Source organism: Coturnix japonica, chromosome 26, assembly GCF_001577835.2.
Source record: "Coturnix japonica isolate 7356 chromosome 26, Coturnix japonica 2.1, whole genome shotgun sequence".
Lineage (NCBI taxonomy): Eukaryota > Metazoa > Chordata > Aves > Galliformes > Phasianidae > Coturnix > Coturnix japonica.
Genome location: NC_029541.1, coordinates 298,814 through 313,684, shown reverse-complemented (window position 1 = coordinate 313,684; position 14,871 = coordinate 298,814). Strand labels below are relative to the sequence as shown.

The 14,871-nt window shown below is 46.7% G+C and overlaps 1 pseudogene; it reads left to right on the top strand.

Moving 5' to 3' along the window:
- LOC107324590 overlaps window positions 1–14,871 on the top strand; it is a 226,993-nt pseudogene that overhangs the window by 522 nt on the left and 211,600 nt on the right.

Here is a 14,871-nt window from a genome sequence, read left to right as displayed (position 1 = left end):
TCTCAGCAGAGTTGTCCCTTCTCACCATCATGTCCTATGACCGCTACGTTGCCATCTGCAAGCCCCTGCACTACGGGACCTTGATGGACAGCAGAACTTGTGCCACCATGACAGCAGCTGCCTGGGGCCCTGGGGTTCTCCATTCCCTGCTGCACACTGCCAGTACGTTTTCACTGCCTCTCTGCCAAGGCAATGTTGTCAACCAGTTTTTCTGTGAAATCCCCCAGATCCTCAAGCTCTCCTGCTCAGCCTCCTACCTCAGGGAAGTTGTGTTTCTCATTTTTAGTGCCAGTTTAGTCTTTGGTTGCTTTGTTTTCATAGTGGTGTCCTATGTGCAGATCTTCATGGCTGTGCTGAGGATGCCCTCTGAGCAGGGACGGCACAAAGCCTTCTCCACGTGCCTCCCTCACCTGGCTGTGGTCTCCCTGTTTCTCAGCACTGGCACTTTTGCCTGCCTTAAGCCCCCCTCCTCTTCCTCCCCACTACTGGATGTGACAGTGGCACTTTTGTACTCAGTAGTGCCTTCAACACTGAACCCTATTATCTACAGCATGAGGAACAGAGAGATCAAGCAGGCTCTCTGGAAGGTGTTGCAATTTGTAGTATTCCAGCTTCAATAAAGCACGTCTTCCTCACATGATTTCCAGTGATGGCTCTTTATATTTTATGCATCTGTGATTGATTGATTGTGTGTGATACAGCAGAAAAATTTTTCATATTATTTCTTAGTTTTTTCTAACTACTTTATATTTGCTAATTCCAAAAGTTCGTATAAACATTGAACCAGATTCCCTGAATAGGTTAAGGGATAAATAAAAGGCTTTCAAAGTAGACATTTCTTTTTCACTTCCTGTCTTGCTACCTTGTTTGGGTCTTAGGGAGGTACAGCCGCAGACAGCAGAACATAGTGCTCTTTTAAATCCTGCTCTATTTACACTACCACAATGCTCTGAAGTCCTCTCATTTGTGCAGGCCTGAAGGTCCTATGTATCTCAAAACAGTCCAGTTGTCTCTACAGCAGCACTCCAGGGCTGCAGCCGGCAATATGAATGGCTGTGTCAGAGCTGGTCTCCTTGCTGGCACTGCCATAACAAGAGGGCCCCTTTAGAGCAGGACCAGAGAACTGGAGGGAGGCCTCTTCCAAAGCTGGTGTAAGGAATATACCTCAGGAGCTGCTCCCTGAGAAAACCTTGAGATCTTCAGGTGCTCTTCACTGTGTGACTAGGTCAGATTGAAGAGTCCCAAGGAGATCTGTAAGGGACTCAGGGCAGTGCTGCAGATTAGAATTTGCTCGGTTAAAGCTATTTACTAAGACAGAGAAAAAGAAATAAATAATAATTATGACATATGCATATATACAGATATGATATATATATAGTATATATTCATATATATATCATGTAGGCAGGTTCAAACAAATGCATAGATAGTAATTCATATGAATATCTGTTTGCAAGTCCAGGACTTGTTGCAGGGGTTTTAACAGCCACAGGGTTCACTGTAGGAGCTGAAGCGGCTGTCGGGGTATTGCAGGAACTGGAACAAGTGCAGAGCTCATTGCCAAAGCTGCAATCACCACAGGACCTGTGACTGAATTGGAGCAGCCATTGGGCTCTTTGGAGGGGTTGGAGTGACCACAGGGCTGAACCTCCTGGCACAGTTCACCTCCCTTTTTATTTTCTTATCTCAATACTTGGAACAGCTACAGGACCTGTAGCATAAGTGACCGCAGAGCTCCTTATGAGGGGTGGAGTGACAGTGGGATCTGTCCAGAGCTTGGAGCAACTGCAGGATGTGTAGCAAAAACTTGGAGCTGCTGCATATGAATATGTAGATGAGTTCCTGTAGATTTGTTGAATATGTATGAGCTTGGTTTTGAAATATGTAATGATTCTGCATGCTTGTGTGCAAGACAGGAGGAGTGATTCCCCTTTGTACCCTGCTCTGAATAAACACATCCCTGCTTTATAACCTAACTCTGGGTTTCAGAGTTTGATTCCACAAGTCAGTTTGGTGACCCAGATGGGACCTGCTCTGTTCGGCTGCTGGACCAGCTGAGAGGGGGAACACTTTCGGCTCACCCCAAGATTTCTCTGCCCAACTGGAACGAAAGCAGTGTGCAAACTGCAGTGGGACACTGGTGGAGAAATCCTACCAAGCTAAGTGAGAGGGAACCTTCTCTGATTTCAAAGTTTACCCTAGCAGATCCACTGGTGAAATTGTAGCTAGGGAAGCAGGATAAGGTGGTTTATTTCCTGGTGGATATGGGTGCTTCTTACTATGCATAAATGGCTTTTTAACAGCAGCAGAAACTATTGCCCCAAAGTGAAAAGTCTTGCTTTCTTAAGACTTTACAATTTATTCTAGGTAAACAGGTAGGAATACACAAAGGTTTGTAGATGCCACATTCACCAAAGCCTTTGCTAGGGCAAGAATTACTAGAAAAAATGGAAGTTGAAATAAAGTCTAAAGGAAAACTGGAGTCTGAGGTAAAAGAAGAACAGTTAAAAGAGATGCTTAGTTTAGCACTGATCACTACTCCTGCAGGGACTGGGATTTCAGGCAAAGTGAGTAAGTTCACCCTGGGATGTGTGTTGTGCAAAACAAAGGAAGGGCTAAGAATACAGCTCCAATGGCATTGAGAATAAAGCAGGGAGCTCAGCCAGTTTGGATTACTCAGTACTCCTTTATATTCAAAGACAGGAAAGAAATCCAGCCAATAATTGATCATTTTCAGAAACTCTGGATGTTGGTGGAGTGAGTCAAAAATACAACTCACCCATCCTCATGATTAGAAAAATGTACAGGAACTACCAGATACTACAAGATTCAAGGGTTATCAACAGAATTGTGGAGGATTTATATCCATTGGTAGCATATCCCTATACACCGCTTACAAAATCATCAGGGGGATTGGCATGGTCCCTCTTGTACCATCCCATGGCACCCAGACTGTGTTGCTGCAAGGGTTGGACTGAGGCACCGGCTCTGTCAGCCTCATCTCAAGTTTGTTGTATGACAGCAGCGTCTCCCGGTGGTGGGTGATGAGGTCGTAGAGGCTGTCAAATTCTCAGCTGTCAGTCAGAAAGAAACTGTGGATGCTGGTGTCCTGCTGCCTGTGGATGTGACAATGCTGCACTTTCCTATTACGCCAGATGGACAGAATGCATTCCCCAATGAGTTTTTAGTTCTTCCTGACAAGAAAGGAGACATCAGGTGCCCCCATCTCAGTGCAGTACTCTGTCAGCAGCCACTCAGCAATGTGCCGCCCACTGCGCGGCTCATCTTCCACCATTTGGCACTCTGCTCCTCTGGATTTGCCATCTGCTCCTTGTCAGACATGAACCCATGGATCCTTACTGCTCACTTCAAGCCACCTCAGCTTTGGTGGCGCTTGCCTATGGTCTTTACAGCATCTGCTAACACCCATGCTAGGTGTCTGGTTATTATTTTGAGAGGGTCTGTCTGGCATGGATAGTTACAGTCTTTCAGTTTTCTCCCTCCATATCTGTTGAAATTAATTTATGGGGGGGGAAGAGATAGGTGGTTCGGAGAGCATACAGAAATGGAGGACATGGAAATGCAGGCTTTGTTTCCAGACAGTAAAAATTTAAAATGAGATTAAAAAACAAGATACCAAAAATTGATAGAGGTCTTAGGAGGGCAGGTAGGAGAAGGAGGGTGGGTAAGGGTTCAAAACAAAATAATAGTCCCTATTATGCGCAATATTCATGGCTGAGCACAGGAAAACATACAGGGGAACAGAGGCTCTTTATAAATAGCTGAGCCATCAGATTATGGCTTGGAAGTTATACACCACCACTGAATAGGTAGCACAGCAATGTGAGGTTTGTTTGCAGAATAATCCTAGAACCAGCCCCAAGGTTTCTGTAGTACAAATAGGAAAGGGAATTTACGCTGGGCAACAATAGCAAATGGATTTCTCTGAACTCCCAAGGAAAAGGATGGTTTCATTATATGCTAGCTCTGACCAATACATTTCAGCATAGCCGTATGGGATTCATTCCCTGACCATACTCAGAATGTCCAGGATAGGGAAAAGAGAGTGGATAAACCCTGCAGTTGTAATAGTTGCAGAAATAAAGGATCTCAGTCAAATGTTTGAAGCTGAGACAGAGTATGGGGATATGAATGCCTGGGTAGAACTGATTAAATATACCATCCAGAATACCAACCATAGCGATTGCTATGCTTCATCATTCATCAGGATGACCTGTAGCTCAGGTAGTACCCCTTCCACTAGGGTGGACTCAGGAACCCCAAGGGATGTGGTGCATGATTGCCCTGTATCAGGAGAAAGCCGCTTAGGGAAACAGAGCCTGTAAATCGCTATCTTTACTGCTCTCTCCAATGCCTGAGGTGGATGCCAAAACCCCTCCTGCATTCCCCATGGCCACGGGTAACCATACAGTTTGCCTCTCAAGACAGGGTGTAAGAGCTACCAGGACTACAGGGAATTTCTCCCTATGCAGTGAGACCTTGAATGTCATGGAAGATTCAGCAGGAAACTATTTGAGATTGGGAATCTGTAGAGCAGATCTCTGGTGCTGTTGCGGCCTGTGGGAAGATCTTACAGTCCACTCTCCCATCTTACTGGGGAGGTACCTGTGTGCTTGCTCAACGAGCTCTACCATTCACCCTGGCATTCACGAAGGGGATGTCACACACCCCCAGAAGGAACAAAAGGAGCTTAGGGTTCTCATTTGATAATGCTGTATATAGATATAGATTTGATGGGAATGCTCAGAGGTTTCTCTGATAAATTTAAGGCAAGAAATCCAATTGCTGCAGGGTTTGAATCACTGTTCTGGTGGGTGACAATTAACAACAATGTGGACTGGATTAACTACATCTCTTAAAACAACAAAAGAGAGAATCTGGTCTACAGGCAATATGGGAACATACTAAACTACTTCATCAAGTATCGATAGATGATACTTTATTTGGATTTACCAAATTGTGGGAAAAACTTACTGCTTGGCTACCACAGTTTGCATGGCTGAAGCAGCTCTTTGTTGCTTTGTATTACTGCAGTCATCTTGCTGTTTTAATGTACGTTGAAATGAGGTGTGCATTACGGCAGTGTAAAACCAGTGGGAATAGCTGTGAAGAATAGAAAAAGCACAAGCTAAGACAGAAAGTGGAGAGCGGAAGTTATTTGAAATCTTCCCTTTCCCAGAATGTAGTAATCTAGCAAAAGTATTTGCAAAGTCTAAGAAAAGGGGGATTGAGTTTGAACAAGGGGACAATCTAAGGCTCAACTATTGCAGAGGGGCTTGGGTAAGCAGGATGTCAGATCAGATAAGAAAAGAATATTTTGAAACTCCATTGTCAGCGTTATGGGGAACACTGGGCAAGGGACCAGCTGGAAACTGTTGCAGGCTGAAGTCACCACACAATTTGATGAACAGCTGTGCGCTTCCTGCTGGATTGTGGTTTCTGAGAACATCCGACCCCAACAGCTCCAGAAATGTCTCACAAGAAGGAGGACAGACAGAGTAACTGCACGTCCTTTATTCTTTTAAGGTTCACAGAGAGCCTGGTTCATTATGCACAGTGTATCTGGGCTACAATACAAAGGTAAACGCTGAATAAGAATTGGTTTTAATAATGAAGTTTTAGTGAAAAACATTACAGTATTTAAAAACATAATAATAAAAATTATAGTTATAAAAATTGATCAAAACAAAACAAAGAGTTTGCATCAGTAAAAAGCTGCATTACAAGTCATAAATTCCAAAAGACAGGCAATTCACTGCATTTGAAAAACATCTGGTAATCACTTTCCTCACAGCATCCTTGACCTCCCTGTTCCTCATGCTGTAGATGAGGGGGTTCAGTGTTGAAGGCACTACTGAGTACAAAAGTGCCACCACCAGGTCCATGGATGGGGAGGAGATGGAGGGGGGCTTCAGGTAGGAAAAAATGCCAGTGCTGACAAATAAGGAGACCACAGCCAGGTGAGGGAGGCACGTGGAGAAGGCTTTGTGCCGTCCCTGCTCAGAGGGCATCCTCAGCACAGCAAGGAAGATCTGCACATAGGACACCACTATGAAAACAAAGCAGCCAAAGGCTAAACTGATAGTAAAAATGAGAAACACAACTTCCCTGAGATTTGATTCTGAGCAGGAGAGCTTGAGGATCTGGGGAATTTCACAGAAAAACTGGTTGACAACATTGCCTTGGCAGAGAGGCAGTGAAAACGTACTGGCAGTGTGCGAAGCACAATGAGAACCGGTGCGCGACCAGTGCGGCCCCATGGCAACAGCTGCTGACATGGGTGGCACACCACTATATGCAGTTGTATACCATCCTGAGCGAGAGTATCACTCGTAGTCGCTAGTCAGAGGGGGCGTGTGGGCAGTGATCGGCAACTTCGTGGTTATATGGGTTGACAGTGATGGTTGAGAAAGCAGAGACATTATCACGCCGTCTCTTGAGCACGTGATCATATATTCGAGAAAGAGTGAATAAAAAGGATCTGGAGTGCAGCACATCTGCATAGTCGCAGATGGCCCTGGTTGTCCCAGAAGGGTCGTTAGGGCGAATGGCACTTTAGGGAAGCTGGTGGAGATGCAGCGCCCAGGTCAGAGGGCGCAGGTTGAGGAGGAAGAAGTACATGGGGTGTGCAGGCGGCGGTCAAAGGCTACTGGCTGTGCTGGATGAGGCCGTTGCCCGAAGGGCAGCCAGGTAGATGCCCAGGAAGAGCCAGAAAGCTGCTTAGGAGCTGCAGCATGCTGTGTGTCTGCAAGCAACGCAGGAGGAAGAACTCGCTGATCGGACTGCTGTTGGCGCATCTGCTGCTGTTGGGCTTGGATCCTGTTTCAGAGTGCAGAAAGATAATGACAAGTCCAGACCATTCTCATAGACACTCCTACTAGACTATGAAAAGTTTTCATTCTCCTATGACAATATTCATTTAGCAACAATAATTGAATTTTAACGTTCATTAAGTTCATCATTCTATAAGCAGAAGAAGCACATGGAGCTTTAACCTTCCTTTCATCTTCTAATCTTACCTGTTTCCCTGGGCTTTTTTCCAATCTGTTTTGTGTCTCTCATATCTTTACCCTCACTGCTGTTAAAATCCTCAGTCCCAGCCTTTGTGCCCTTCAATTTTCTGTTCAGGAAACATGCCTATTTGCAATATAAGTGCATTATTCTTGTCAACAAATTGATAATATTTCAATTATTCCATCCCTTGGAAGGTTCATTTTTTGTGAAAGGAAGGCTGAACAACAGTTCACAATGTGACCACCTGGCACATAACAAGCAATTGAACTGAAGAGAATTGGGAGTCTCCAGAGCTGTGTCAAATTTGACAGACTCTTAGATTTCAGCTTCCAATCCTTTCACCTTCTCCAAACAAGAAATAGAAAATTGCTACCTTGGGTCTCCCCTTGCAAAGTACCCTCAGAAACATTCTGTTGTGCAGTGGAGCTGTGATCCCCCTGCCCCAGGTATCAGCTGTGGCAGCACAAGCCCTGCTGGGGGCTCCCTTCCCCCACACCACACGTCTCCCCGCAGCGCCCTGGGCATCGTGCCCCCGGGCAGACTGAGTGCTGGAGCCTGGCAGGCGGCAGAGTCCCGATACCTGGCACACAGCCCCTGGGGCACAGCAGGGCCCGTCTGCTCGTGCAGACAGCCCAGGGACCAAAACCGACAGCCTGCAGCCGTGCTGGGATATGCAGCTCTCCCCCCCAGCTCTTATGCTGCAGCACAGAAGCCCTCAGGTGAAGCAGAAGTCTTTTTTTCCACTGTAACGACATGCATTACCTGCAGCCATATCAACAGAATCACAGAAATTACCCGGGTTGGAAAGGACCTCAAGGATCATGTACAGGTTCCAACCCCCTGGCCTAGCATTGGGCCACCAAACATACACCTTTACTAGATCAGGTTGCAGGGCCTCGTCGCAACCTGGTCCTTGAACAACCTCCAGGACCGCGGGCATCCACACCTCCCCTGGGCCAGCCTGTTCCAGGAACCTAACCACCCTTCTCAGTAAAGAACTTTCCCCTAAACATCCAACCCTAAATCTTCCTCCTTTCAACTTAAAACCATTTCCCCTAGTCTTGCCTATTAAATCAGGCCCTTTTCAAAGAGTTAATTCCCTCCTGGGAGTCAGTTCCTCAGGTACTGGAAAGGCTGCAATGAGGTCACCCGCAACCTTCTCTTCTCCAGGCTGAACAAACCCAACTCCCTCAGCCTGTCTCATAGGTGAGGTGCTCCCAGCCCCTGATTCATCTTCGTGGCCCTCCTCTGGCTCCTAGGACCTTTCCAAAATCTCCATGTCTTTCCTTCGTACTGAGGGCTACACACCTGACACGAGTACAACCAGATGGGGCCCGTCACAAGAGCAAGAGTAGAGAAGGGACATCACCTCCCTATCCCTGCTGATCCACCCTCTCCTGATGGAGCCCAGGATCGCCATTTGCTTTCGCGGGCTGCCAGAGCCAACCTGCTGGCTCCATGTTAAGTTTCTCATCTATCAGGACCCCTAGGTCTTTTTCTGCCGAGCTGCTCTCAATATGCTATGGAATGTCCCAGATTTAGTTAACCCTCAATTAAAAGCAGCTACATTGCCTACTGCATGAGACTTACCGTGTCGTGGTCTGTGAGCAATGCTCCTGCAGAGAGCTCGCAGCCCGCTCACACAGTACATATCTTGTAAGCTCACTCCAATTTCTCTCCTCTCCTTCTGTCACCTGCAGGCTGTGCTGTGCACAAGAGCTGCTCCTGGGCACAGCTGTCTCTCTGCAGCCCTGCACACTTTTATGAGCTCCCTGTGTCCCAGGAGCCTGGACAAGCAAGCAGCAGATTATGTCATTTTTATCCTTCCCACTCATTTCCCCTGACATGTCCCTGGGTCCTCATGGCCAACAGCTCCTGAAAGACAACAGCATCATGACTGTGCTTTGAAATCCACTCAATTAACCACCACATGTCCAGTGGTGTTCCCTGTGTTTTAGGAGCCCAACCCAGCTGAGCAGTAGAGGATGTCATTTTTATCCTTCCCACTTGTCTCCCCTGAGATTTCCCTGCATCATCATGGCCAACAGTTCCTGAAAGTCAACAGCATCATGACTGTGCTTTGAAATCTGTTGAATTTAACACCAGATTTCAAGTGGTCAGTGACTAATTCCTGACATGTGGTGAGGCCTCTCAGAGAGTGTTTGCTCAAACAAAAAGGAGCACACAGACAAGGACAGGATATCATAGAATCATAGAATCACCAAGGTTGGAAAAGACCTAAAAGATCATCCAGTCCAGCTGTTCACCTATCACCAATAGCTCCCACAAATCCATGGCCCTCAACACAACGTCCAATGATTCCTGGAACACCTGCTGCTCCAGAGAAGGAGACTCCCCAACCCCTTGGGCAGCCTGTTCCAGGGCTCCATCACCCTCACTGTAAAGATGTTCTTGCACACATTTGTGCAGAACTTCCTATGCTCCAGTTTCTGTTCCATTTCCCCTTGTCTTGTCTCCACACACTGCTGAAAAGAGCCTGGTCTCTCCACTTTGAACCCACACCTCAGATATGAGCACTGACATGAGAGCAACCCCCTGCACCTTTCCCCTGCGAGCAGAGCATAGCAGAGCAGAGACAGTCCCCATGTATCAGGTAGTGTTATTCTGCTTACCAACAGAAGAGGCCAGTCTTTCTCTATGCTCCATCTGTGGCATACTCCAGAGTTCAAGGCACTGCAAAGCTATGGCACATCTATGTTCTTGCAATGATGACACCTTAGTATGCTCTGGGCTCTCATTTCAATGGCATCTAAATAAGTCTAGGGTCATACCAGTTGACGGGAAGCTGGCAAATGTTGTCTCATTGTAAGGAAGAGCAAGAAAGATGACACGGGCAATTATGGACCTGTCAGTCTCAGTGCCTGGTAAAATTATGGAGAAAATGATGGTGGGAGTTATGGAAAAACAGCTGAAGGACAATTCTGTCATTGGTTGCAGCCAACACAAGTTCCCGAGGGGAAGGTCCTGTTTAACTTCAGGTCCTTTTATGACACAGTTGTCCATTTAGTTGTACCAGGGAAGCCAGATGATGTTATCCTTGAGGATTACAGTAGAGCCTTTGATACTGTTTCTCACAACAACCTTCTGGGCAGAATGTCCTGCATACGGCTAGACAGAAACAGAATGTGGTGGGTGAGCAGTTGGCCAATAGGTCAGGTCCAAAGGATTATAGTCAATGGGTTCCATCGGGCTGGTAGATGGTCACTGTCAGAGTTCCCCAGGGTTCCATTTTAGGGCCACTTTCCTTTCATGTTTATGCAGATGACTTGCATGCAGGACTAGAAGATGTTCTGAGCAAGTTTGCTGATGAGACCAGATGAGGAGGTGTTGTTGCCTCCACTGAGGGTGGAGAGGACTTGCAGAGAGATGTGGACAATCAGAGAAGTGGGTACCAGTTGGTACTAAGCACCAAGTGCATAACGCATAACAAGAACAAGTGCCTGATTGTGCACCTGGGTATGGGCAACACTGGACATACACACTGACTGGATATGGGACACTGGAGAGTGGTCTGACTGAAAAGGATTGGGGGTCCTGCTCAACATAAAATTTTAAGTGAGTCAGCAGTGTGCCCAGCCAGCCAAGAAGGCCAACAGTCCCCTAAAGTGCATCAAGCAATTTATTGCCAGCTGGGTGGGAGAAAGGTTTGTCCCTCTTTGCTCTGCATTGCTACAGCCGTACTCAGAGCACTGGGTGCTCTTCTGGGCACCACAGAACATAAAGGACTTCAAACTCTGGGAGAATGTGCAAAGGAGGGCACTGAAACCGAGAGATCTGAAGTTCAGAGTTTCACAGGGATTGACTGCTTGTTCAGACTGGGCCCTTCTCACATCCCTTCTCACATCCTGCAATGAAACATAGGTCTCATATGGGACATGAACCTCACAGCGTCCTTGCACCACATGTAGAGCCTGGGATCTTCTGTCCCCATGTCTTTCATTTAACATCATACAGACCTCAATCCTACTGCCCCAGGAAGAATCCTTAGTCAGAATGAGGTCCTCCCTGCCAAGGGTCTGGAGTTCAGGGCTTGGCCTTTCTGCTTCATAAGACAAAGGAGGGGTTTCTTAGCATCAGAGCCACCATGCCAGTGCCTTTCCCTGCCTGTAGTCATGGCTTCCAATTATCTGCTCTAACAAGTCCCTTGGGAAGCTTGCTTGCTAATGGCCCTCAGTAGACCCATTAATACTCCAAGAAACTTCACTGTTGCTTCTGACTTTGTCTTGCTGAGTTCTTTGTGCAAACTTCTCTCTGCACTGGAAGTTGATGGATGCAGCACCAAATGCTCCCTGGGGCCCATTAAAACTTAAAGAGCCTCCTGTGCCTTGTGCCTTCCTGTTATCTTCTTCAGGTTTTCAGAACTTGTTCAGCAAAATGGAGAGACATCTGGAGAGTGCTCAAATAGGAAGAATCCAAAATGCATTTATTGTCAATTTATTTATAGTTGGGTTTATAAAAGATGTTAAATAAGCACTTTGCAACTGATGTCAATCCAGGATGTCCCAATGAGTTCTGTACTGTTACTGTGTTGACAAAGTTCCTCCTCAACCTCCCCATCCCACTCCTACTCACATTGGCCCCATGGGACTTGCATCACTTTTCCTCACATCACTCTTCTCCTCTGCAGTCACCCGCTCAGTATTAAACCTCCTTTGTACCAACTCCCACTGGCTTTCCACAGAGAACCAGCTGCACATGGAAGAAGAAAGAGTTCTCTTTATTTACGTCCAACAAACAGAAGGAAAGGTGATGCAATTGAATGAACAGTCAAACACAGTGATCAACTGCATGCCATGTCCAAGCTGCTTCTATTGAGGTTTATCTTTCATAGGGAATATTTGCACAAGAAATGAGTTAGACACAGATAGGATGGGATAGATAGAATCACGGTGAAGGATTTGACAACAGACTTTTGAGGAATGGAGCAAATTCCAGTAATCTCCCTGGGATAGATCAGCCAGGGAGTTGGGAGGTATCAACTTAAAATTGAACAGGACTCGTGAGTATTTCACACACTGAGACGGGTTAACACATTCTTCTTGATTTCTATCTTTGTCTTCAACTCTTTTTTTCACTTTTACTGACATTAATGAACATCTTTCAGAATTCATGCTTTTTTTAAGCATGAAAAATAAAAAAGAGAGAAAGAGAAAAATAAAAAAATAGAAAGAGAAAAAGGAAAAGGAAAAGGAAAAGGAAAAGGAAAAGGAAAAATAAGGAAAAGGAAAGTAAGGAAAAGGAAAAGGAAAAGGAAAAGGAAAAGGAAAAGGAAAAGGAAAAGGAAAAGGAAAAGGAGAAGAAAACGACATAGAAAAAGAAAAAGAAAGAGAAAAAGAAAAGATAGGAAGGGATAGATAGAATCACAGTGAAGGAGTTGACAACACAGTCCATCAGACTTTGGCGAGATGGAGCAAATTTGAGTCATCCCCCTAAAAGTCAGAAATCAGACAGATAATTGGGAGGTATCTGACTGAACAAAGAGCAAGGGATGGAGAAATCTGGAGGGCAGTGGGAGTAGTGTGTGCCCAAATGGCCTGCTGAAAACATGCCCTTAACCATGGCCATTTATTTAGGAGAGCTGAAGACACCTGGAGGATGAGGGACATCAAATAGGCAGCAGGGAAGAGCAGCGGCGACGCCGGGATTTAGTCACAGGGCATTGGCACTGGCACCGCTGTCTGTGTCTCTGAACCTGAAGGCATTTGTGTCCAGCAAACACAGTTCTGGAAAACATCGTAGTTTCAGAAAAAGAAAAAAAAAAAAAAAAAAAAAAAGAAAGAAAGAAAGAAAAAAAAAGACATCAAATCACCTCAAAGATTCATATTTACAACTTAAAATGGAACAAGACTCATGAGAATTTTTCATGTTGAGAAGGGTTAACACATTTTCATTGATTTCCATCTTTGTCTTCAATTATTTGTTTCAGTTTTATTGACATTTATGATCAACTATTAAGCTTACAGCCTCAAAATAAATAAATAAATAAATAAATAGATAAATAAATAAATAGATAAATAAATAAATAAAAAGAGATCCATTTGCGTCTTGCACTTGGCCTGATGCCTCTTTGACCTTCACAGTTCCCACCAGACCTTCATTGCCGGAGAGTATGAGATCCAGCAGAGCACCTCTCCTCTTTGGTTCCTCCATGGCTTGGAATCAAACAAAGAATCTGCCATCTGTGCTCTCCACGGATCTGCTGGATGGCACATGCCCTGCTGTGCTGTCCCTGCAGCAGATACTGGAGTGAAAAAGGCTCCCAAAGGGGACAATGGCCTGACAACATGAGACTCCCATCTGTCTGCAGAGGGCACCTTCCACTTGCTCTCCCTGATCAGGAAGACAGGAAAAGACACTGATGGTCTCCTCTGTTTGCCATTTCCATTAGCTCTGACCTGTCTGCTCTTCCATCCCCAGGCAGAGCTCAGTGCACTCTCACAGAGGGCAGTCGCCCTTCCTTGACTCCTCGCCCAACCATTGTAAAGACTCTGTATCCCCCTTGCGCTACAGTGAAGTTGTGGAAGCCATTTAACTGTGTCCCTGTGGTCCAAACAAGAGCTCAGGCCTGCAGCTCATCTATGGTATCAGTGTGCAGAAGGTGGCACACAGACATTAGACCGATCGTGGGTCTTGGAGGTGACGTAGCAGCACGGACACACCATGGGCATGGCTTTCCTGAAGGCCCTGTGCTGCACTTGCAGCTGCATGTGAATTCACCAGACAGCCGGTGCTATCCCCTCTCTGGCCCTCAGCTGATGCCCAGGAAGGAGGTGTCTATCTCAGGGATTTCCCACACGGTTTACAAGCACTGGCACACATCAGGAGCAGCCCAGGCACCTTGGGCATCACCCAGTGTCTGTGTGTGAGCTGCTGCCTCCCAGCTGAAGGACCGAGGACTCAGAGCAGGAGCTCACATGCAGGCAACTCCTTGTGCACTTCTGAACTGAACCAGAGGAATCCCAGCTCCTGTGGGTGTGTAGGGAGCTGAATCCCATTTCAGCTCCAGGATTTCTGTCAAGGGATGAGACTCCTGCACTGCCTCAGCTGGATCACTGTCCTGCACAGGGAAAGTCCAAACCTCCCCGTCCTTGTCTGGGTGCCCTTTGTGCTTCATCAAACGAACTCTGGTAGCACTCGCTATATGTCTCCAATCAGTCACTGACCACTGGACATGTGGTGGTTAATTGAGCGGATTTCAAAGCACAGTTATGACGCTGTTGTCTTTCAGGAGCTGTTGGCCATGAGGACCCAGGGACATGTCAGGGGAGATGAGTGGGAAGGATAAAAATGACATCATCTGTTGCTGAGCTGGGCCAGGCTCCTGGGACACAGGGAGTGCTGCACAGAGACAGCTGTGCCCAGGAGCAGCTCTTGTGCACAGCACAGCCTGCAGGTGACAGAAAGAGAGGAGAGAAATTGGAGTGAGCTTACAAGATATGTACTGTGTGAGCGGGCTGTGAGCTCTATGAAGGAGCATTGCTCACAGACCACAACACGGTAAGTCTCATGCAGTAGGCAATGCAGCTGCTTTTAATAGAGGGTTAACAAAATATGCGACATTCCATAGCAGATTGGCTGCAGGTAATGCATGTTTCTTTACTGTGGAAAAAGCCTTCTGGTCCAGCTGAGGGCTTCTGTGCTGCAGCATAAGAGCTACGGGGGGGGGAGCTGCATGTCCCAGCACGGCTGCAGGCAGTTGCCCAGGGCTGTCCTGCAGAGCAGGGTCCCTGCTGTGCCCCAGGGGCTGTGTGCCGGGTATGGGACTCTGCCGCCTGCCAGGCTCAGCACTCAGCCTGCCCGGGGAGCTGCCCAGGG